The following is a 22,786-nucleotide window of genomic DNA, read 5'->3' as shown; positions in this document are numbered from 1 at the left end:
TATATTACAACAGAAAAACTTCAAAAACAGACTCCAATGAGAGACTGCTGAGCTAGAATTGATATGCAAACTAGACACAATCAACTCCGGTTTGAATAAGGACTGGGAATGGCTGAGCCATTACAAACATTGAATCTATCTCCCATTGTAAGTATTCTCACACTTCTTATCAAACTGTCTGTACTGGGCTAGCTTGATTATCACTTCAAAAGTTTTTTTTCTCTTAATTAATTGGCCTCTCAGAGTTGGTAAGACAACTCCCACCTGTTTATGCTCTCTGTATGTGTGTATATATATCTCCTCAATATATGTTCCATTCTATATGCATCCGAAGAAGTGGGCTGTAGTCCACGAAAGCTTATGCTCTAATAAATTTGTTAGTCTCTAAGGTGCCACAAGTACTCCTGTTCTTCTTATTGAGAGAGACATTCCTTTGCATTAGTAAATAAAGGGGAAACTGAGACAGATATACCTCTTTTTCCACAGGAGAGTACCCCAGGAGGAGCTGTCCTATGACAAGACTGACATTTCTTCTCTCTTTAAATGTGAGAGAATAGAAATGACTTACTATCTTTTTAATTAGATTATAAACTCTTCAAGGCAGGGACTTTCGTTCCATGTTTGTACAAATGCTTTATACAGGTGACATAATCCTGATTGGGGGTCTCTGGGTGAAACTGTAATGCAAATAATAAATAGGGCTGTCGATTAATTGCAGTTAACTCACATGATTAACTCAAAAAAATTAATAATGATTTCAAAAAATTAATTGTGATAATCACAGTTTTAATCACACTGTTAAACACTAGAATACCAATTGAAATTTATTAAATGTTTTTGGATATTTTTCTACATTTTCAAATACACCTCTACCCCGATATAACACGACCCGATATAACACGACCCGATTTAACACGAATTTGGATATAACGCGGTAAAGCAGTGCTCCAAGGGGGCGGGGCTGCGCACTCCGGTGGATCAAAGCAAGTTCGATATAACGCGGTTTCACCTATAACGCAGTAAGATTTTTTGGCTCCCGAGGACAGCGTTATATCGGGGTAGAGGTGTATATTGATTCCAATTACAACACAGAATACAAAGTGTACACTGCTCACTTTATATAATTTTTTTAACAAATATTTTCACTGTAAAAATGATAAAAGAGATGTGAATTGAAAAATACTCTCATACAGGTAGTGTAGTGCAATCTCTTTATCATGAAAGTGCAACTTACAAATGTAGATTTATTTTTTTGGTTACATAACTGCACTCAAAAACAAAACAATGTAAAACTTTGGCGCATATAAGTCCACTCAGTCCTACTTCTTGTTCAGCCAATCACAAAGAGAAACAAGTTTGTTTACATTTACGGGAGATAATGCTGCCCACTTCTTATTTACAAGTCACCAGAAAGTGAGAACAGGAATTCCCATGGCACTTTTGTCGTCAGCATTGCAAGGTATTTGCGTGCCAGATATGCTAAACATTCATATGCCCTTTCATGCTTTGGCCACCATTCCAGAGGACATGCTTCCATGCTGATGATGGGTTCTGCTCGATAACTGTCCAAAGCAGTGCAGACCGATGTATGTTCATTTTCATCATCTGAGTCAGATGCCACCAGCAGAAGGTCGATTTTCTTTTTTGGTGGTATTCTATTATTGTTTAACAGTGCGATTAATCACAATTAATTTTTTTAATCACTTGACTGGCCTAATAATAAATAACTTGTGCCGAATTTCTCATATTGTTGTTAACTCATTTACAAGCTACATCAGTCAAAAAGGTGTAGAGGCTGCAGCCAACCAATGGGTCTTTCACCACTGTGCTGCTGTGCAGCCCTGAACAACATGGTGATCATGAACCAACATAATCTGCTTCTGAGAGCCTTGCTTACATTAGCATTTCCACTGTTTCTCCCCCCGCCACCTTTGTTAGCAATGGTGGGAAACTCCTGTGACTGGGTGGCTAGGATGGGCCACACTGAGAAGGCCACACTCAGGGCAGACTGCAAGAAATAGGGCAGACCAGCCCCAGAACTGGTGATTTATTCTGTAATTCGATTCACCAAGCCAGTAACAGAAGAGCTTCTGAAATACTACACTTGTTAACCAGAAGCCAAACACAGTTCCCTTTAGGCATTCCAGTCCTTGGCTGCGACCCAGACAACCAATCCATTTCACCATATGTGAGGTTCTTACTAATCCCAAAGGATCAGACACTTATCCCCAGGTCTATATGAATCTCAGATCTTATCCAAATATCATGCTGTCAGCCAATCCTTAGTAAACTAACTAAAGATGACCTATGAAGGAAGGCTGAAAGAATTGGGTTTGTTTAGTTTGGAAAAGAGAAGACTGAGAGGGGACATGATAGCAGTTTTCAGGTATCTAAAAGGATGTCATAAGGAGGAGGGAGAAAACTTGTTCACCTTAGCCTCTAAGGATAGAACAAGAAGCAATGGGCTTAAACTGCAGCAAGGGAGGTCTAGGTTGGACATTAGGAAAAAGTTCCTAACTGTCAGGGTGGTTAAACACTGGAATAAATTGCCTAGGGAGGTTGTGGAATCTCCATCTCTGGAGATATTTAAGAGTAGGTTAGATAAATGTCTATCAGGGGTGATCTAGACAGTATTTGGTCCTGCCATGCGGGCAGGGGACTGGACTCGATGACCTCTCGAGGTCCCTTCTAGTCCTAGAATCTATGAATCTATAAGATTTATAAAGAGAGTTATAAATGATTAATAGATCATATACATACAAATGATTGCAATGTCCTTATATCAGGTTTGTAGCAGTGATGGAATAGATTGCTGGCTTGCAAAAGTCTCTCTGGTAACTTCCAAAAGATTGGAAGGTCCATAGGTGCCAACTTCCCCTCTGCCCCAATTCAATCCCCACTCTCATGTCCCCGCCCCTGCATCGCCCTCGCTCTGCCCCAATTCCATCCCCAAGTCCCCTCCCCTGCCCTGCCTCTTCTCCACCTCCTCCCCCGAGCGCACCACGTCCCCACTCCTCCCCCCCTCTCGGAAAGTCCTAAGCGCTGGAAGCGCTGGGAGGGATAGGGAGTACCGGGGATGTGGTGCGCTTGGGAGGGGGAGGAGGTGAGACTGGGGCAGGGGGAGCTTGGCTGCTGGTGGGTGCGGAGCACCTGCTATTTTTTCCCCATGGGTGCTCCAGCCCTGCAACACCCACGGAGTCGGCACCTATGGGAAGGTCCTCAATCCATAGTTCAAAATACTCCTTTTAGTTGTAAATCCACAGTCCAGAGAATTGGAGCAGGAAAGAGGCAAAATGGAGATGTTTCAGGTGTCTTTTATACCCTCTGCCATGTGCAAAGAAAGTTACTGTCCCAAACAAAGCCCACAGCCCCTTTGTATGGAAAGTTCCTGGCCCAAGATGGAATCCAGGGTCACTTGAGCATATCATATGCTCTTACATGTTTTGCTGAATCACAAGGAGTGGCCACTGGCTCCTTGCTGTCTGAGGCATCCACAGGAAAGGCCTGCTGCGTGGAATGAGATTCTTCAATGGCCCATTATGAGAGTGGAGTGTCCTTAATGGGCTATCAACACACAGCTGTCTAGCCCTAATGTATTCCTGGTTGACACCCAGATAGATTGTTGAGGATCATCCGGCCCTCTGACTACTACCCCATGCTACTCATCTATGTGGGCACTAATGATATTGCGAGGTATGACCCTAAGAGGATAAGGACAACAATTTTTCTCCCTCCTCCTCCAATCTTTTATGTACTTGAAAACTGTTATCATGTCTCCCCACCTTCAGTCTTCTCTCCTCCAGACTAAACAAACCCAATTTTTTTCAATCTTCCTTTATACATCATGTTTTCTAGACCTTTAATCATTTTTGTTGCTCTTCTCTGGATTTTCTCCAATTTGTCACATCTTTCCTGAAATGTGGTGTCCAGAACTTGACACAATGCTCTGGTTGAGACCTACTCAGCACGGAGTAGAGTGGAAGAATTACTTCTCATGTCTTGCTTACAATACTCCTGCTAATACATCCCAGAATAATGTTTGCTTTTTTTTTGCAACAGTGTTGCATTGTTGACTTAAATTTAGCTTGTGATCCACTATGACCCTGAGATCCCTTTCTGCAATCATTTCCCATTTTGTGTGTGTGCAACTGATTATTCCTTCCTAAGTGGAGTACTTTGTATTTGACCTTATTGAATTTCATCTTATTTACTTCAAACTATTTGTCTAGATGATTTAGAATTTTAATCCTGTCCTCCAAAGCATTTGCAACCCCTTCCAGCTTGGTATTGTCCACACACTTTATAAGTGTACTTTCTATGCCATTATCTAAATCATTGATGAAAATATTAAACAGAACCAGAATCGGAGTACTTGTGGCACCTTAGAGACTAACAAATTTATTAGAGCATAATAAGCTACTGCCCACTTAATGAAAAAACTCGTACAGATACAGACAGACATTATCTTCCTTTCCAAAACCTGTTCTTTTTGCGGATACAGACTAACATGGCTGCTACTCTAGAACCAGAATCTGTATCCAGATATGCTCTTCCCCTTCCTTGTTAGGTGAACTCCATCTCTGCTTAGCAGTTCTTCTTCTTAGAACAGCATCCCATGGTCAAGGAATCCTCACAGCCATCCTCGCAGCCAGGCATTCACCTCCAGGATGCATCTGTCTCTGCCTGGGCCCCTAACCTTGACCAGAAGGGTTGAAGAGAAAACCTGTGCCCCTAGGTCCTTCACCCTTACTCCAGGAGCCCTGTAGTCACTTCTGATCTGCTGAGGGTCATACCTCGCAATATCATTAGTGCCCACATAGATGAGTAGCATGGGGTAGTAGTCAGAGGGCCGGATGATCCTCAACAATCCCTCTGTAACATCTCAGATATGGGCCCCTGGCAGGCAGCATTCCTCCTGGGATGCTATGTCAGGCTGATAGATGGGTGTCTCTGTCTGCCTCAGAAGAGAGTCACCATCCACTACTACCCTATGTTTCCTCCTGGGAGTGGTGGCTGCAATCCTCCCAGCCTTGTGGGTACATGGCTTTTGCTCCTCCACCTTTGGGGACGATTGCTCATTCTTCATCACTATGGTGGGTTGGTTGGGAGTAGGAGTAGAGCACTGCCTGCTGCCAGAAGTAACCAGCAGCCAGTGTCCTCCCTGTGACAGAGCTGTAGCCACCTCTCCTGGGGGCATGACAACAGTCCTCTCTAGTTGGATATCTTCCTCAGCCTTGGACATCTCCATATGAATACTTTCAATGAATTCCTCATGTGCACAGATGCTCCTCAGCCTAGTCACCTCCCCTGTATCTCTCCCACCTGCTCCCTGAGACATTGCACCAGCAGGCACCTTTCACACTGGATGGTCCCCCCAGCTTTCTGAGTGGGACATACAGGCCACAGTCTCTGCAAATATACACCAGGATCTGTGTAGAAGCATCCAGGGTTAGGTTCTCCTTATGGATATAGGTGCAGGTGGAGGAGACATTGCCAGTGCCAACACTGCTCCTGCGACCTTTCCCAACTATAGTGATATTATGACTCTGTCTTACAAACTCCTTCTCAAGCTCCCCTGTTTGCAGTCCCTTGGTTGCTTAGCCTCTGGCTTTTAAGGCCTTTTCTCCTATGTCAGCCTGCACCCCTTCATTAATCACACAGGGGGAGGGTGATCACAAGTCTGACTGAGGCTGATCAATGATGATCAAGGATGATCCAGGGAACAAAGGTTCAGACAGTCCCCAAACAGAATTCCAACTGACCCTGTAACTTTAACATAACCTGAAAGAGAAAGAAAAACACAAATAGCCAAAAAACAAACAGCCAAACAAGCTCGCTCACCCCAAGATTAATACTTGCACCTTGTTCGTTCAGCAGGGGGATCTCCTTCTCTCCCTCTCAAACTTCCCTGTTTGAGGTTCCCTGTTTGCTAGCGAAATTGGAAGTGTAGCTAAAAATCCCAGTGTGGACGAGGCTAAAGTCTACAGCCAGACAGCTTGGCACAACAACCGTGCCAGTTGAATCACTTTATTCATCTCAGTTGGGGGACTTAAGTCTGAAGACAATTTAAATGTCAGAACTCTTTGCTTATCTGTTTATCTATTTTAACTGTATATGGTGGTAGTTAGAGTGGGACTCTCCCTACTGTCATCACTCAGAATGTACCCTGCTGCAGTATAGTGCGATAGAGGCCTGACGTTTTTTTCTTTCTCTGTCTTTCTGACTTTCAGGGACTTGGTTTTCCACATAATTGAGTGTATGTGCAGTGTCACCATAGACAGTGGGTAAAACTATAAAAAGGAGCTGGTTAATCTGAACTATTAAAGTCATTACATGTCCATTTTCATTCCAGAAATATGTATATGTTCACAGCACTGGGTGGAAGACCCCACCCCATCTCAGGTCCAAAAGCAATATGCCTCAAGAAGAGATACACAAATTCCACTCACATTAGTGGAGAGTTTTATCCTTATTCATAACTTTTAGTGTTACTGAACTATTGTTGTCTCTCTGTTTTGTCCATTTTGTATTCATTACTCCAGTTGTGAAAAGCATCTAACCCCGCTTTCAGTTCTAGCATGTGCAGCTTACAGTGCAGCAACCTCATTCAGAAGATCTGAATCTTGTCAAAATTCGTTTTATCCCCTATATTTTGCAACGAGATTAGTGCAGTTACTAGGCCAAGTCTATTGTTCCAGTGAGATTTTTCATTTTCACAGTTGTGCTATGCTTGTGATACTACATTGCAGGTATAGACTGTTATTACAAGACTCATGCTGCAAGTCGCTGCATGTAACCACAGGCATGGGGAACAGTAAGTAGACATTAAATGTTGATGCTATTATAGCTTACTCTGTACTTTGGCTATCCAGGCTGCTATAGGTAACTCTCAACCCCCATACAGGAGACACTGTCTTGGCTTCAAGAAAAGCAGACAAATACCTTGGCAGAACTTTAGGAACTGATCATTAAGTAATTCATAACAAACAACCAGAAACTGGGTAGTATAGCTGGACAATGGGAACCATTTTCTTAAAGTGGCTTGCGGCATCAAATATACATGTTTTATTTTGTGTTAACAGAGACCACAACTGACACTGCCAAGAAATTATCACCTCAACAGATGACAAAAGGGCTCTGAAATCACCTAAGCCAGGATATATTTGTAAAGCGAGGTTGCACATTGTACACCAGAGCAATTCCAGGAACAACAGTTGTCTGTGTACAATTACCTTTTGATTCACAAAAGAGCTGGTTCTTACATACTGCCTTTGCTATCATAGCTCAGTTCACATCTGTAACACTTATAGATTATGTCTCATGGAATGTTTGATTTCTGTAACTTGAGTTCACGTTTGCAAAGTCACACAGGTGTAATCAGAAGCACAAATCAAAAGGTTTGGCAGTACTGATTCCAGCATTTGCCTCTCCCCTCATCAGCGCTTACTGCTGTGTGTGGCTGAGTAAGTACTCCCTCCCAGCCAAGACTGTACCTGTAACTTGAGCTGCAACAAGGAAAGCAGAGGGCTACTTGTCAAATGAGCAAATGGTTGGAAGCATTGAGATGGAGGAGCCTAGAGTAGCTGACCAGGCAGATGGAGTAAAAATCTTCCTGTGAAAGCTGAAGTAACATTCTTTTTCCCTCTGTCCCTTCCTCTGAGAGCAAGGCAACAAGAGAGGAACTGTGCAAAATACACGACTTGTCTTGGTCTGTCGTGGGGTGGTGCACCTACATGTCATCCCTTACTCAGGGCAGGTGTCCAAGTTACAGACTAGCTCAGAGTGAACAACAAAAGCAAACATTTTTTTTCCTGGGAAAACGTTTTTTATCCTGGCTAGGATAGTCATTATCATCTTCACCTTGCGTGAGAAAGCAGGACCATGGAAACACACAGCTTATTTTATATGAAAAGCAAAATTTTGTTTAACTCAGTCTTGCAGAATTTTATTTGCCCTTACATGGAATAATTTTTGTGACAGATGACTGGAAATATGGGTGCACCAGTAAATACTATGCCACAGCTGGTAGATATTCATGACTATTTTGGAAGGTTGGGTCAGCTGAAAAGTCATAAAAGAAGACAAGATTTGGGAAAGAAACAGTAAGACAAGAAGTAAACACAGTTTGTATATTTGAATTGGAAAGAAACAAGCTTTAAAAAATATGCAAAACAAAGTTAATAGATTCCCTCCCTCCCCCCGTTAAAGACACTTTCATTAAAAAGGACAATTTTTGTCTTGTACTGCTCAGGAAAGCTGGCTGTAGGCCAGAATGGACTAAGAAAGACGTGCAAAATACAAATAAGACCTGCACAAAACCTTGCTTTTAGTATCTCAAAATATGACTGCCAAAATGCTGACGATGCAATTCAAAATGCCCAAATTCACCAAAGTTCAGATTTTAAAACTCTTTTGAAGAGCAAAAATCAGTTTCTCCTATAAAAAGTGTAGCTTGTGTACTGTGAATACACTGAATTCCAAGAGCATTAGCTGCAGATATAACATATAAAGGCTCATTCTTGTCTCCTGTGAAATTTGTAACTTCATCCCTCCATAAAACACCACCACTGAATCTGATCAACTGCACCTGAGCCTGCAATAGCAAATTATTTGGTTAATCATTCTGGTTCCAAAATGCATTCTTCATCAATAGCTAGCAACCACTGAATAGTAATCTGTCTTTCATTAACTCTTCTATATCTTGTCTATACTAGGAAATGGCATTGTTTCAACAGTTGGGACTCAGCAATCAGATTAGCTGATTGCTGGCCATGGTTTAGCTGTGGTCAGTACCAGTTGAGCTAACTCAGTTGTTAAAACAATGTTATTTCCTAGTGCAGAAAAGCGAGTAGTCTCACAGCGAAGGAATGGGTGAATAAATCTGAAGTACTTGCATACTACACAGTTCAAAAGCATGATCAGATTGCTAGGAGAAGAACAGCACTCAGACTGAGTAAGAAAACATAACACTGCCATATTGATCTTCACTGTGAATTTTTACACCCATCACTAGGGGATACTTGGAGTTAAACTATGAGCTTTATTATAAATGATTCTGTATTTTTTTAATAAATCACTGTAGATTTATTCAAATTATTTATTTATTCAAATTATATTTGAAACTTCACTTTCCCTCCCATCTCTCCCCAATATGTCAATGAAGCACAAACAGTTATAATTTGCTTTATCAGTTACTCAGTCATTAATCAGTGGAATTAAATACCTTTCAATGATTTTGATACAACTTAAAATAATACTGATGAAATTAAAGATACAAAAAAAAAAAAAAAAAAAAAAAAAAAAAAACCACCATGGACATGGAAATCCAGCTCTATGCAAGAGGGCCTTGCTCTGAGAAGGAACACTGGGAATTGGACTCTACCAACAACACTGCAAGAAGTAATTTTATCATCACACTCCAAAGAAAAATCAAACACTTTCATTTACCAAACCATATTTATAGCAGAGGTGTTAGTCACACTGTTCTTATGCATATAGGAATATCAATTTGTACATCTGCAGACCAGACAGTTTGACTGTGCATTGTGTTTTCTGTCATCCTCATAAATTGAAAGTTGTCTTTGAAAGCCATAGACCAGTGGCTCTCAACCTTTCCAGACTACTGTACTCCTCTCAGGAGTCGGATTTGCCTTGTGTACTCCCAAGTTTCACCTCACTTAAAAACTACTTGCCTACAAAATCAGACATAAAAATACAAAAGAATCACAGCATTCTATTACTGAAAAATTGCTCATGTTCTCATTTTTACCACATAATTATAAAATAAATCAATTGGAATATAAATACTGTACTTACATTTCAGTGTATACAGAAGTACAAACAAGTCATGGTGTATACGAAATTTTAGTTTGTACTGACTTCGCTAGTGCTTTTTATTAGGGCTGTCAAGTGATTTAAAAAATGAATTGCGATTAATCACGTGATTAATCACACTGTTAATAATAGAATACCATTTATTTATTTTATTTTTGGATGTTTTCTACATTTTCAAATATATTGATTTCAAATACAACACAGAATAAAAAGTGTACAGTGCTCACTTTATATCTATTTTTGATTACAAGTATTTGCACTGTAAAAAAAAAAAAGAAATAGTATTTTTCATTTCACCTAATACAAGTACTGTAGTGCAATCTCTTTATCGTGAAAGTAGAACTTAGAAATGAAGAATTATGTACAAAAAACCTGCATTCAAAAATAAAACAATGTAAAATATTAGAGCCTACAAGTCCACTCAGTCCTACTTCTTATTCAGCCAGTCGCTAAGACAAACAAGTTTGTTTATATTTGCAGGAGATAATTCTGCCCACTTCTTGTTTACAACATCACCTGAAAGTGAGAACAGGTGTTCACATGGCACTGTTGTAGCCAGAGTTGCAAGATATTTATGTGCTAGATGCGCTAAAGATTCATATGTCCCTTCTTACTTCAACCACCATTCCAAGGCACATGCATCCATGCTGATGACGGGTTCTGCTCAATAACAATCCAAAGCAGTGCGGACCGATGCATGTTCATTTTCATCATCTGAGTCAGATCCCACCAGCAGAAGGTTGATATTCTTATTTGGTGGTTCGGGTTCTGTAGTTTCTACATCTGAGTGTTGCTCTTTTAAGACTTCTGAAAGCATGCTCCACACCCTGTCCCTCTCAGATTTTGGAAGGCACTTCAGATTCTTAAATCTTGGGTCGGTTAGAAATCTCACATTGATTCCTTCTTTGCGTTTTGTGAAATCTAGAGCAAAAGTGTTCTTAAAATGAACGTGTTCTGGGTCATCATCTGAGATTGCTATAACATGAAATATATGGCAGAATGTGGGTAGAACAGAGCAGGGGACATTCTATTCTCCCCCAAGGAGTTCAGTCACAAATTTAAATAATGTATTATTTTTTTAACAAGCATCATCAGCATGGAAGCATGTCCTCTGGAATGATGGCTGAAACATGAAGGTCCAAACAATTGTTTAACATATCTGGCATGTAAAAACCTTGCAATGCCAGCTACAAAAGTGCCATGCAAATACCTGTTCTCACTTTCTGGTGACATTGTAAATAAGAAGAGGGCAGCATTATCTCTCGTAAATGTAAACAAACTTGTTTGTCTTGGTGATTGGCTGAACAAGAAGTAGGACTGCGTGGACTTGTAGGCTCTGAAGTTTTACATTGTTTTGTTTTTGAGTGCAGTTATGTACAAAAAAAAAAACTACATTTGTAAGTTGTACTTTCAGGACAAAGAAATTTCACTACAGTACTTGAAAAACACTATTTTGTTTTGTTTATTATTTTTACAGTGCAAATATTTGTAATAAAAAATAATGTACACTTTGATTTCAATTACAACACAGAATACAATATATATGAATATTGTGACAAAGTTCCTCCTCTATCTTGGTGGGTCCTGCACTTATTGGTGGATTTTCTTGCCTCAGAGATTCACCAAGTGGGTTGGGGAACAGCCCGGAGACCTTCCCCTCTGGAAGAACCCACAGTCCAGGTCAATTGGGAGGTTTGGGGGGAACCCGGGCCTGCCCTCTACTCCGGGTTCCAGCCCAGGGCCCTGTGGACTGCAGCTGTCTATAGTGCCTCCTGTAACAGCTGCATGACAGCTACAACTCCCTGGGCTACTTCCCCATGGCCTCCTCCAAACACTTTCCTTATTCTCACCACAGGACCTTCCTCCTGGTGTCTGATAACGCTTGTGCTCCTCAGTCCTCCAGCAGCACGCCCTCTCACTCTCAGCTCCTTGCGCCTCTTGCTCCCAGCTCCTCACACTCGCACCACAAGAAGAAGGAAGAAGGAGGGTGATAAAAAACAAAACAAAAACAAGGGAGAGGGTTTATTTTTTTTCACCACAATGGATGACATAGTGCGGGCACTGATACAAGCTATGGCGGTCCAGCAGGAGGCTACCCGTGTCCAGGCAGCCACCCAACAGGAGGCAGTGCAGCTGCAGCAAGAGACTAATCGCCTGCTGATGGACCAGGCTGCTCAAGACTGAGCTATGTTGCGGGAACTGGTAAACCAGGTAAAGTCCCTTACAGAGCTGAATCGCGGCCATGATAGCATGCGGCTCATACGGGCCAGCCATTGGCTGCAGAAAATGACACGGGAGGATGATGTAGAGGCATACCTTCTGGCCTTTGAGAGGACAGTCCTACGGGAGGCCTGGCCTCGAGATCAGTGGTCTGGCATCCTTACCCCGTTCCTGTGTGGGGAGGCCCAGAAGGCCTACCATGATCTGCCTGAAGAGGCTGCGGCAGACTACCCCCAGCTGAAAGCAGAGATCCTGGCCAGATCTGGGGTAACGACAGCAGTGCGGGCCCAGCAGTATCATGGTTGGAGGTACCAGGAAGACAAAACCCCGCGGTCCCAATTGTATGACCTCATCCATCTCGCACGAAAGTGGTTGCAAACAGAATCCCGGAGTCCGGAAGAGATACTAGCGGTTCTGGTCATCGACCGATACATGAGGGGACTACCACCAGACCTTCGTGCCTGGATAAGCCAGAACGAAACCTCCACCTATGACAAGGTTGTCGCCCTGGTAGAGAGGCGAAGGACAGCGAGGGAGCTGATCTGACCAGTTAAGGAAGAGGCACCCCAGGTTAAACTAGCAGCACCAAGCCCTAAAGTTCGGGTGACTGGGCCACCAGGAGGGCCCAGCTGGAAAAAGAGAGGCTGAAGGCCCATCAGAGGCCACAAAGAGTCGGAGCACTGAGGGAGAAGAGGATCATGATGTTAGACTGCCCAAACCAGGAGACTGGGGAATGCCTAGGGCTCCATACAGATGTTATGCCTGCGGGGAGTGGGGACACATAGCTGCACAGTTTCCCAATGCTGAGGAGCCTATGCAATGTAACCTGGGGAACTGGGCAGATCCATGCTCCCTAATCCACCTTGTGGGGGTCTCACTAACCCCACATATGTATACCAGACCAGTGAAACTAAATGGGGTAGGGACCACGGCACTGGTTGATTCGGGGAGTGCTATCACACTTATCTCAGGGAAGCTCGTGAAGCGTAGTCAGCTGCTGCAGGCTAAACGTACGGGGATAACATGTGTCCATGGGACAGTTAGTTACTACCCCACCATCCCAGTAAAAATTGAGATCCAAGGGAACACTACTGAGGTAGCAGCAGGTGTAGTCCCTAAACTCCCATACCCGGTGCTCATAGGGAGGGACTTCCCAGGGTTTGGAAACTTACTCCCAGTAGGGGGATTGGAGAAAGATGGGGACCCTAAAATTGGTGAGGCATCCACAGCAGACTGTCAACCCCCAATCTTCTCTGAAATATCCCCAGATTTGTTCTCCACTCCCAGACAGGGTAGAAAGACAAAAAGGGAAAGAAAGGCAGCCAAGGCCTTGGGAACCCAAATACTGACCAAAGCCAGAGGGTCGCTCTTGTAGGTAAGCGGACCTGCACAGCTGAAAAGGAGGCCATGCAGGAGGGAGAAGCACTTGAGTCTGACCCCCACCGTAATGCTTCTGAACCAGTAGAGGCAACAGAGACTGGGCCCCTAGATCTTGGGCAGATTAGCCTCGGGAGAGGAAATTTTGGACGGGACCAGGCAGAAGACCCAAGGTATGACAACATTAGGAAGGAGGTGACTGAAATAGATGGGGTCCCCGTGGAAGGGAAAACCCAGGGACCAGGACTCTACTTCATAATGAAGAAGGATCTCATATACCGGGTTGCACCAGTACAGGGGCAGAAGGTACAGCAGATCCTAGTACCTCAAAAACACCAGAACGCTGTATTAAGTCTTGCTCATAGTCATCTTTTTGGGGGGCATTTGGGGGTAGAGAAGACCCTGGCACGAGTCCTACGACAGTTCTTCTGGCCCGGAGTACATGAAGAAGTGTGGAGGTACTGTGCCTCCTGCCCGGAGTGTCAGCTGCACAGTCCCCATCCCCACTTGAGGGCACCTTTAGTACCCCTTCCCATCATAGAGGTCCCCTTCAAGCGAATAGCCATGGACCTAGTGGGACCCCTGGAGAAGATGACTCGGGGCCACCAATATATACTTGTTGTTTTGGACTATGCTACTCGCTACTCAGAAGCCATCCCCCTGCGGAACACGGCCTCTAAAACTATAACCAAAGAGCTGGTGGGGATCTTTGCCCAAATGGGGCTACCGAAGGAGATATTAACCGACCAAGGAACCCCATTTATGTCGAAGCTAATGAAGGACCTCTGTACGCTGCTCCATATACATACCCTGAGAACTTTGGTCTACCATCCACAGACTGATGAGTTGGTAGAAAGGTTTAACCGAACCCTCAAGGCTATGATAAGGAAGGTGGTAAGTCGGGACGGGAAGGATTGGGACACTCTACTACCCTACCTTATGTTCGCAATCAGGGAGGTACCTCAGGCCTCAACTGGGTTTTCCCCCTTTGAGTTATTATACGGGCGTCACCTCCGTGGCATACTAGATATCGCCAAAGAGATCTGGGAAGAGGAACCCAATGAGGGGAGAAATATAATAGAGCATGTAATGCAGATGCGAGACCGGATAGCCCAGGTTATCCCTATTGTACGGGAACATTTGGAGAAGGCCCAGGAGGCCCAGTGAACCCATTACAACCTCCAGGCAAAAGTGCGACAGTTCCAACCAGGGGATCGGGTTATGGTGTTGGTACCCACGGCAGAAATTCTTGCCCAATGGCTGAGGCCCTATGAGGTGGTTGAACCTGTGGGGGAAGTAACCTACAAGGTGTGGCAGCCAGGACACAGAAAACAAGAACAGATTTATCACATTAACCTTCTGAAACCCTGGCATGCACGAGAGGCATGCACAGCGGTCCAAAAAGACCTACCCCAGGAAAACAGGCCTTCCAAAGAGGTGAGAGTGTCTCCCGATTTAACACCAGACCAGAAGAATGAGGTGTCTGAGATGATCTTCTGGAACCGAGATGTGTTCTCGACAAAACCGGGTCGAACAACCGAGACATATCACCACATCGTCACGAATCCTGGGGCCAGAGTAACAATGAGGCCCTATCGGGTGCCAGGGGCAAAAAGGGAGGAAATAAAAGCAGAAGTAAAAAACATGCTGGAGTTGGGGATCATCGAAGAATCCCATAGTCAGTGGTCCAGCCCAATCGTGCTGGTGCCCAAACCTGATGGCACCACAAGATTTTGCAACGACTTCCGGCGACTAAACGAAGTATCCCAGTTCGACGCGTACCCCATACCTCGGATAGATGAGCTAGTGGACCGTCTGGGTAATGCCCGGTACTTGACTACCCTAGAATTGACAAAGGGGTACTGGCAGATTCCCCTTGCAGAAGACGCAAAGGAAAAGACTGCGTTCTCTACACCAGAGGGTCTTTTTCAATATATTGTCCTCCCTTTTGGACTACATGGGGCTCCAGCTACCTTCCAGCGCCTCATGGACAAGCTATTACGCCCGCATAACAGTTATGCTGCTGCCTACTTGGGCGATGTGGTCATTCATACCCCAGACTGGGAAACCCACCTGGAGAAGGTGGAGGCAGTCCTCAATACCTTCAGGTGAGCTGGCCTTACAGCAAACCCTGCCAAGTGCGCTGTAGGGTTTACAGAGGCCAAATATCTTGGCTACATTGTGGGAAAAGGTTTGGTAAAACCCCAAATGAACAAGTTAGAGGCCATCCAAAATTGTCCCCGACCAAGTCGCAAGAAACAAGTCCAGGTGTTCCTAGGTGTGGTAGGGTATTACCGACGATTTATCCCCTACTTTGCCACAAGGGCAAGCCCCCTGACAGACCTAGTGAAAGCCCGTGGACCTGATCTGGTGAGATGGTCTGACGCAGCAGAGAAAGCATTCACAGACCTACGGACTGCCCTCTGCAGTAACCCCGTACTGATAGCCCCTGATTTCACCAAGGAGTTTATCCTGCAGACGGATGCATCGGAAGTAGGGTTGGGGGCCGTTCTATCACAGATGGTCGGGGAGGAGGAACACCCAATTCTATACCTCAGTCGGAAACTCCTTCCAAGGGAACAAAAATATGCAGTGGTGGAGAGATAATGCCTCACTGTAAAATGGGCCATGGAAACAATGCGCTACTACCTGCTCGGGCGCAGATTTGTCCTCGTGACCGACCATGCCCCTCTTCAATGGATGCAGCGGAAAAAGGAGAAGAACACAAGGGTGACCAGATGGTTCTTATCCCTCCAACCTTTCCAGTTCCATGTGCAACAGAGAGCAGGGAGCCGTCATGGCAGCGCTGATGGCTTGTCACGTGTACACTGTCTGGCGTCCCAAGCTGCCCAACCCCTTGGCGTTGAACAGGGGGGAGGGATATATGACAGACCCAGACGAGTGGGGTACAGGAGTCTGGTAGAGGGCAAATATACTGGTCACTGGATGAGTAGTTTTCTGTTCCCTGAGTGACCAGAGCAGGAGCTGTACTAGAGTAATCAGGAACCTGCTAGAACCAGTTAAGGCAGGCAGGCTAATTAGGACACCTGGAGCCAATTAAGAAGCTGCTAGAATCAATTAAGGCAGGCTAATCAGGGCACCTGGGTTTTTAAAAGGAGCTCACTTCAGTTTGTGGTGTGAGTGTGAGGAGCTGGGAGCAAGAGGTGCAAGGAGCTGAGAGTGAGAGGGTGTGCTGCTGGAGGACTGAGGAGCACAAGCGTTATCAGACACCAGGAAGAAGGTCCTGTGGTGAGAATAAGGAAGGTGTTTGGAGGAGGCCATGGGGAAGTAGTCCAGGGAGTTGTAGCTGTCATGCAGCTGTTACAGGAGGCACTATAGACAGCTGCAGTCCACAGGGCCCTGAGCTGGAACCCAGAGTAGAGGGCGGGCCCGGGTTCCCCCCAAACTTCCCAATTGACCTGGACTGTGGGTTCTTCCAGAGGGGAAGGTCTCTGGGCTGTTCCCCAACCCACATGGTGAATCTCTGAGGCAAGAAAATCCGCCAATAAGCGCAGGACCCACCAAGATAGAGGAGAAATTTTGTCACAGTATATATATCTCCTCAATATATGTTCCATTCTATGCATCCGAAGAAGTGGGCTGTAGCCCACGAAAGCTTATGCTCAAATAAATTTGTTAGTCTCTAAGGTGCCACAAGTACTCCTATCCTTGTTGTATGAATCGAAGGCAGCAGAACTGTACCTGGCATACCCTGATGGAGGGACTCACCCTCAACTGAACGGCACTCAATAGGCAGGGGCCATGGGTTCCAAAGCCCAATGAGTTGAGAGAGGGCGGGTGTTGTTTAATTCTCTTGCTTGCCCTTCATAATATACAGTAAAAGAGCTAATTTTGATTTCATTGAGAGTCTTGTTGCATGTTGCAGAGCTGAAATCACTGATATCTAGATATTAGATCTACTTTGGGACAATGTCTCTATTGCAAGAGACTGCCTAATGTGCACCAGCAGTGACCCCACACTAACAGCTGAAATCACTGAGAGCTGTGTTAAGTGGTGGGCCCTGAAGACATCTTGGCAAGTGGGCAGCTGGTGAAGAGATGTGGCAAGCTGCTAGCAGTGTGGCTGGCAGAGAGACATGGCAAGCAGCCAGCAGGGTGGCTGGTGGAGAGGCGGTGAGTGGTCAGCCGGGAGTCTGGTGGAGAGGCGCGGGCAGCTGGTGGAGCGGTGCGGCAAGTGGTCAGCAGGCAGGCTGGCGGAGAGGGCCAGATCAGAGCCCTGCAGAGAGGTGTGGCAATCTGCTGGCGGTGTGATGAGCAAGTGCCCGAGCAGCGGAGCGTGTAAGGTGCCTCCTTACTCCCCTCCCCATTCTGCACAGGGTGGGAGGTGAACTCTGTGGATAACCCTCTGAATTCTGGGCCTGCACTGGCCAAAAACAGCAACTGTGAGAGGGGTGCAGAGAAGGGACGGGCACATTAAAGGGCCTTTTGGGTTGCTAGACTTAAGAATCCGAGGGGAAAAGGACACTGCCCAATTTACTTGGGGGTGGGTCTTTTGCTCATGGTTTATGTTTATGAACCCTAGTTGCAGTGTTTTCCCAAATTAATGCTGAGTTACTTCCCTCCTTTTACTAAAAGTTTTTACTACATTCAGATTCTGTGCTTGTGAGAAGGGAAGTATTGCCTCTTAGAGGCACCCAGGAGGTGGTGTGTAATTGTCCCAGGGCATTGGGTGGGGGTTCGAGCTGGCTTTGTGTTTTATCAATGAAAAGGAACCCCTAGACACTGAACCCTGGGCGGCACTTGTTGCTGCTGGCTCCACCTGGCCAGAAGGGTAACAATTATATAAAATAAAAAACACAAAAAACGATGTAAAAGAATGTTAAGGTTAAGTCAAGCAACTAAAAATTAGGAAATTCTAGAATTAAGGTTACCTGTACAATCTTAATTGGCCCCTTGTGCATCTGCATTATGACACAATTTTTAATTACATAATCACATACTAATTTTTCGATGGGACCCCGCCGTAATCACTGCACAAGATGGATGGTGCTCAGTTAATGAGCATATTCAATATTCTCTTTTATCCTCATTGCTCAATGTGTAGTCTACACAGCTTATTTACTGCATGCCATTCAAACCTGCTGCAGAGATGACTCGTGCCTGCTGATATTGTGGGGGCAGGGCCAGCTTCAGGCACCAGCCGAGCAAGCTCGTGCTTGGGGCGGCAGATTCTACGGGGCGGCATTCTGCCCAATCCTAGGGCGGCACGGCCGCTTTTTTTTGGTTTTGTTTTGTTTGCCGATCCGGCCGCTCTGTAGAGGGCGGCGGCGCGGAGGAGGGGAGCGCTCTGTTGGGAGCGGGCTGCGCGCTCAGTCTGCCCCCAGCCAATGCCAGGTCTTTAGCAAACCTGGCAGGGCAGCCCGCGTCCTTCCCTCCCCGCCGACCGGAGCGGTGTGGAGCCCTCCCGGCAGGCGGCGCTGTGGTCGGGGCCGCATGGCGAGTGCCCCGCTGTAGCCCTGGCCGCCCCTCTTCTCTCTCTCCCCCTGCTCCTTCCCCCTCCCCCCGCTAGCCGGGGCATGTCTGCAGCGCAGGGAGTCCCCCTGCACCCTGGCTCCGGCCGCCCCACAGGTTGTTTTTTCCCCGCTTTGCCGCTCCGGGCGCACCACAGGCTTTTTTTTTTTTTTTTTGCTTGGGGTGGCAAAAAAGCCAGAGTCGGCCCTGTGTGGGGGGACACAATGTAAAAAGGGAGCCACCCTTCAACCACGTGTTGCCTCTGGGAAGAGCCTTAGCCCCACCTCCCTGGGCCAGAGCAGTGAATCCGGCTGGCTCCTGGGGAGCTGGGACCATAGGAGTGGAAGCACATGCCTCTGGGCGAGGCTGGGGCCATCCCTGGCCTGGGGAGACTCACAGCATCACAGTGTCTCTCTGACCTCCAGTGCCCTCATGGATACCTCAGCAGAGGAGGCACGGAGTGCAGGCAATGCCCCTAGCTCAGGTTGAGCAGGGAACCTGCTCCTGGCGCCTTCACCAGCGACCCCCCTCACCTATGCCCAGCCCGGGGCCGCTGTGCTCTCCCCGCCAGAGCTACCTGCAGGAGCCTTCCCCCACTGCACTCCCCCCGTCCCCCCAGCACATTTCTGGCTCACTCGGCTCCTGTCCCCAGCAGCCAGACCCAGTCAGGGAGTGGAAGGGGCAGGATGGAGCTGCTTCTCACACCAGGTGAGGGTGGCTGCTCAGGGTCACTACCTCTGTGCAGCATGGCAGCTGCCTGAGAGAGCCCAACTGGGGAGGCGGTGGTGGCCTACCCCCTCTGCTCCCCACCTAGGCCCAGCTGCTGGGAGCAGGGGCCAAGTGAGCCGGAGTCCCCCCTGCCAGCACATTTCCGGCTCGCTTGGCTGCTGTCCCCTGCAGCTGGGTCTGGGTGGGAGCAGAGAGGGTGGGCTGCTGCCACCTCCGCAGCTGGGCTCTTGCAGGCAGTCGTGCTGTGCCGTGCTGCACAGAGTCAGCAACGCTGAGCAGAGTCAGCCGGTGTGAGAAGCGGCTCCATACCACTATCTGCCCAAGCCAGGCCTGGCTGCTGGAAGGAGGGGCCAAGCGAGCTGGACATGTGCCCCACCCCGCCCGACAGGCCAAGCAGAGAGCAAGCCCTGGGAGGGCAGTTCAGTGCTGTGAGTACAGAATTATAAATTTCTTTATGGGTTTTCCTATAGCGATCATCCTATTGTATCTGAGTGCCTCATAAACATTAATTTATTTACTTTCACCACACGCTTGTGAGTTGAGGGGGTGGTATTATCCCCATTTTGCAGACGAGAAACTGAAGCACAGAGAGATTAAAGTCTAAAGTTTCTACTATTTTTAGTGCCCAATTTGAGACACTAGGGTCTGATTTTTTTCAGAGCAGTTAGCATTATATAGCACTTTACATATTCAATGCACAGCTCCCACTGACTTCAGTTGCAGCTCTGAGTGCTAAAATTTCTGCAAATCAGACCCCCAGGTCTCAAGTCAGGAAACACGCAGTTAGTGGCTACCTCTGAAATAGTGTTTTAAATGAATTGCCTAGCATTGGACAAAGGAACTCTGTGCCAGAGGCGAGAGTAGAATCCAATTCTCGAGGGCAGCATTCAACTTTCTTAACCTTGAGACCATTTTTTCTTCTCCAGCCATTCCCCGCATCATTCACTACACATCTTTTAGCTGCTGACACAAAACAAGCAGGGTTCCTACAAACAACAATCTCTTTCACTAATCAGCCCTGATTCATTCACGGAAAAGATCCATCTTGTGCCGTACATGAGGCTAGGGTCCTATGGAAAAATAGTAGCCGATCATGTAATTAAAGGCATAGAAAATTTCAGCCCAAACAATTAGTTTGAAAAAGCAACTGAGAACAGTATCTTATAATGGGAAGCATTGGGGTGTAAAGTGGGTCTGAATGAGCTCTACCCTGACATCTAGTGATGAACTGGGGGAAAAGACTTCAGGAGCAGATTTTATTTGCATAGACACACCTACTCTGTTTTGGCGATGTGTGATCAATTTTGAGTGTTTTGGATTAAAATTCACTTTTTGAATGCAGGGGTAATGAAATGTTGATATTCTTATTGTATGAGCAAAGGACAGCAGGACTGTACATAACATGCCCTAATTCAGGGGGTCACCCTACTTGTAACTTCACTTGCTAAGCAGGGGGCAGTGATGCCAAACTCCAATAAGCATTGGGGAGGGGGGTGATATGGGTGTTTCTACTGGTGGTCTGGACTTGTTTGAAGGGGCTTACAAGCCATTTGACCCTTCCCCTTTGGTATTTAAAGCAAACTAGACTCATTTGAGAGTTCTGGTTCTTTCTCAGCAATTGCTAGAGCTGAGCTCACTGATAGGTTGATCTAAGAGGGCTGAATCTTAGACCTGGCGTGGATAGAGTGTTTTGGTGAAGAGACAATGGAGGAGAGGTAGCAGCAGAGAGGTTCCCCATTACTCAGTGAAATGATTGACAACCTGAAATCACTAAGAACTAGACTAAGTGGTGGAACGCAGAACACCACTTCGCAGTGAGAGGCAGTCGTGATGGAGGTAGCTGTGAGTAGTGGCAGTGATGACAGCGGTGGCAGTGACAAACAGTGGCAGAGACTGCTGAGTGGAGACAAAGGCATCAGCCAACCATCCTCTCCCCTCAGGGGTGGGAGGTGAATCTACTCAAATGGACCCCCGACTCTGGGGACGTTGCTGAGTCCTCGGACAACAAATTGTGAGTGGGGTTCAGTGAAGGGAAAAGGGGAGTGGTGTGTTAGAGACGTTGATCCCTTGGACTTTCCCACCACAAGGTGAGAAAAAGATTTTATACAGCCCAAGACACTGTGGGGCCTGTGTTTTTCTTATTGGTTGTGTACTTTCAAATGGTTTTTGCAGTGTTTTCCCAACATTAATACTGTTTTTTCTCCTTTTATTAAAAGTTGTCTTTTGTTATACACAGACTCAGTGCTTGCGCATGGGGAAGTATTGCCTCTTAGAGGTGCCTGGGGTGGTGTTTAGTTTTCCCAAATTACTGGTGGGGTCTCAAGCCGGCTCTCTTTTGTATTGTCAAGAGGAACTGCTACATATTGAACCCAGCCCTTGTTGCTGCGTATACTACCTAGAAGAAGGATTACAAGTATAAACAGCACTACCAGCTCAGGCTATAATATGGATGGTAAAAACATACTGCTAAAAACTTAACATATGTGCCAGTATATTATGATAAAATTAACAGTAGTAATAGGTGCTTTTCCTTCAGTACACATAATAATGAAGTCTCTCAGCTAATTTATTTCTCTGTTGAATCAGAGAAAATAAATCCAAGTAAGAAGTTATTTGCTTATGTATAAGTGATATAGTGATAACCTCTACTTTGATCATTTTATTTTGCAATCAGTATCAGACATGGCAGATTTAAGATACTTACTGTAGATTGCTGCTCAGCTTTTATTAAGTAGGTCTGATGTGAGCAAGATACATACCACAATATTATCAATCTTGTTCTTTAGCTAAAGTTCGGTATATACTAGTTATAGTAAACCATTTATAGGTAGGTATCCGATGAGATAATGCAGAGTATCAGTGTCATTTCCTTGGCTTAGCTCAATGAAACTCCAGGAGTGCAGTATCAGAACTTACATTATATGCTTCTAATTTTAGAACATGCAGAAAAGAGGTCCAAGTCCTTCAGGGTATTGAGTCCTTTCAGGTATGTATAAGCCGCAGCTAGGAGTGAGCCACCCAGTCCTGGTAGACAGACCCGTGATAGCAGGGCTCAAGCTAGCCCACTAAAAATAGCAACATAAACATGGTAGCTGTGCTGGAGACTTGGACTAGCCATCTGAGCTCAGGCCCAGGGGGGTCAGGTGGGCTTGAG

This window comes from Malaclemys terrapin, chromosome 1 (genome assembly GCF_027887155.1).
Source record: "Malaclemys terrapin pileata isolate rMalTer1 chromosome 1, rMalTer1.hap1, whole genome shotgun sequence".
Classification (NCBI taxonomy): Eukaryota; Metazoa; Chordata; order Testudines; family Emydidae; genus Malaclemys; species Malaclemys terrapin.
Note: the sequence above shows the minus strand (reverse complement) of the source record.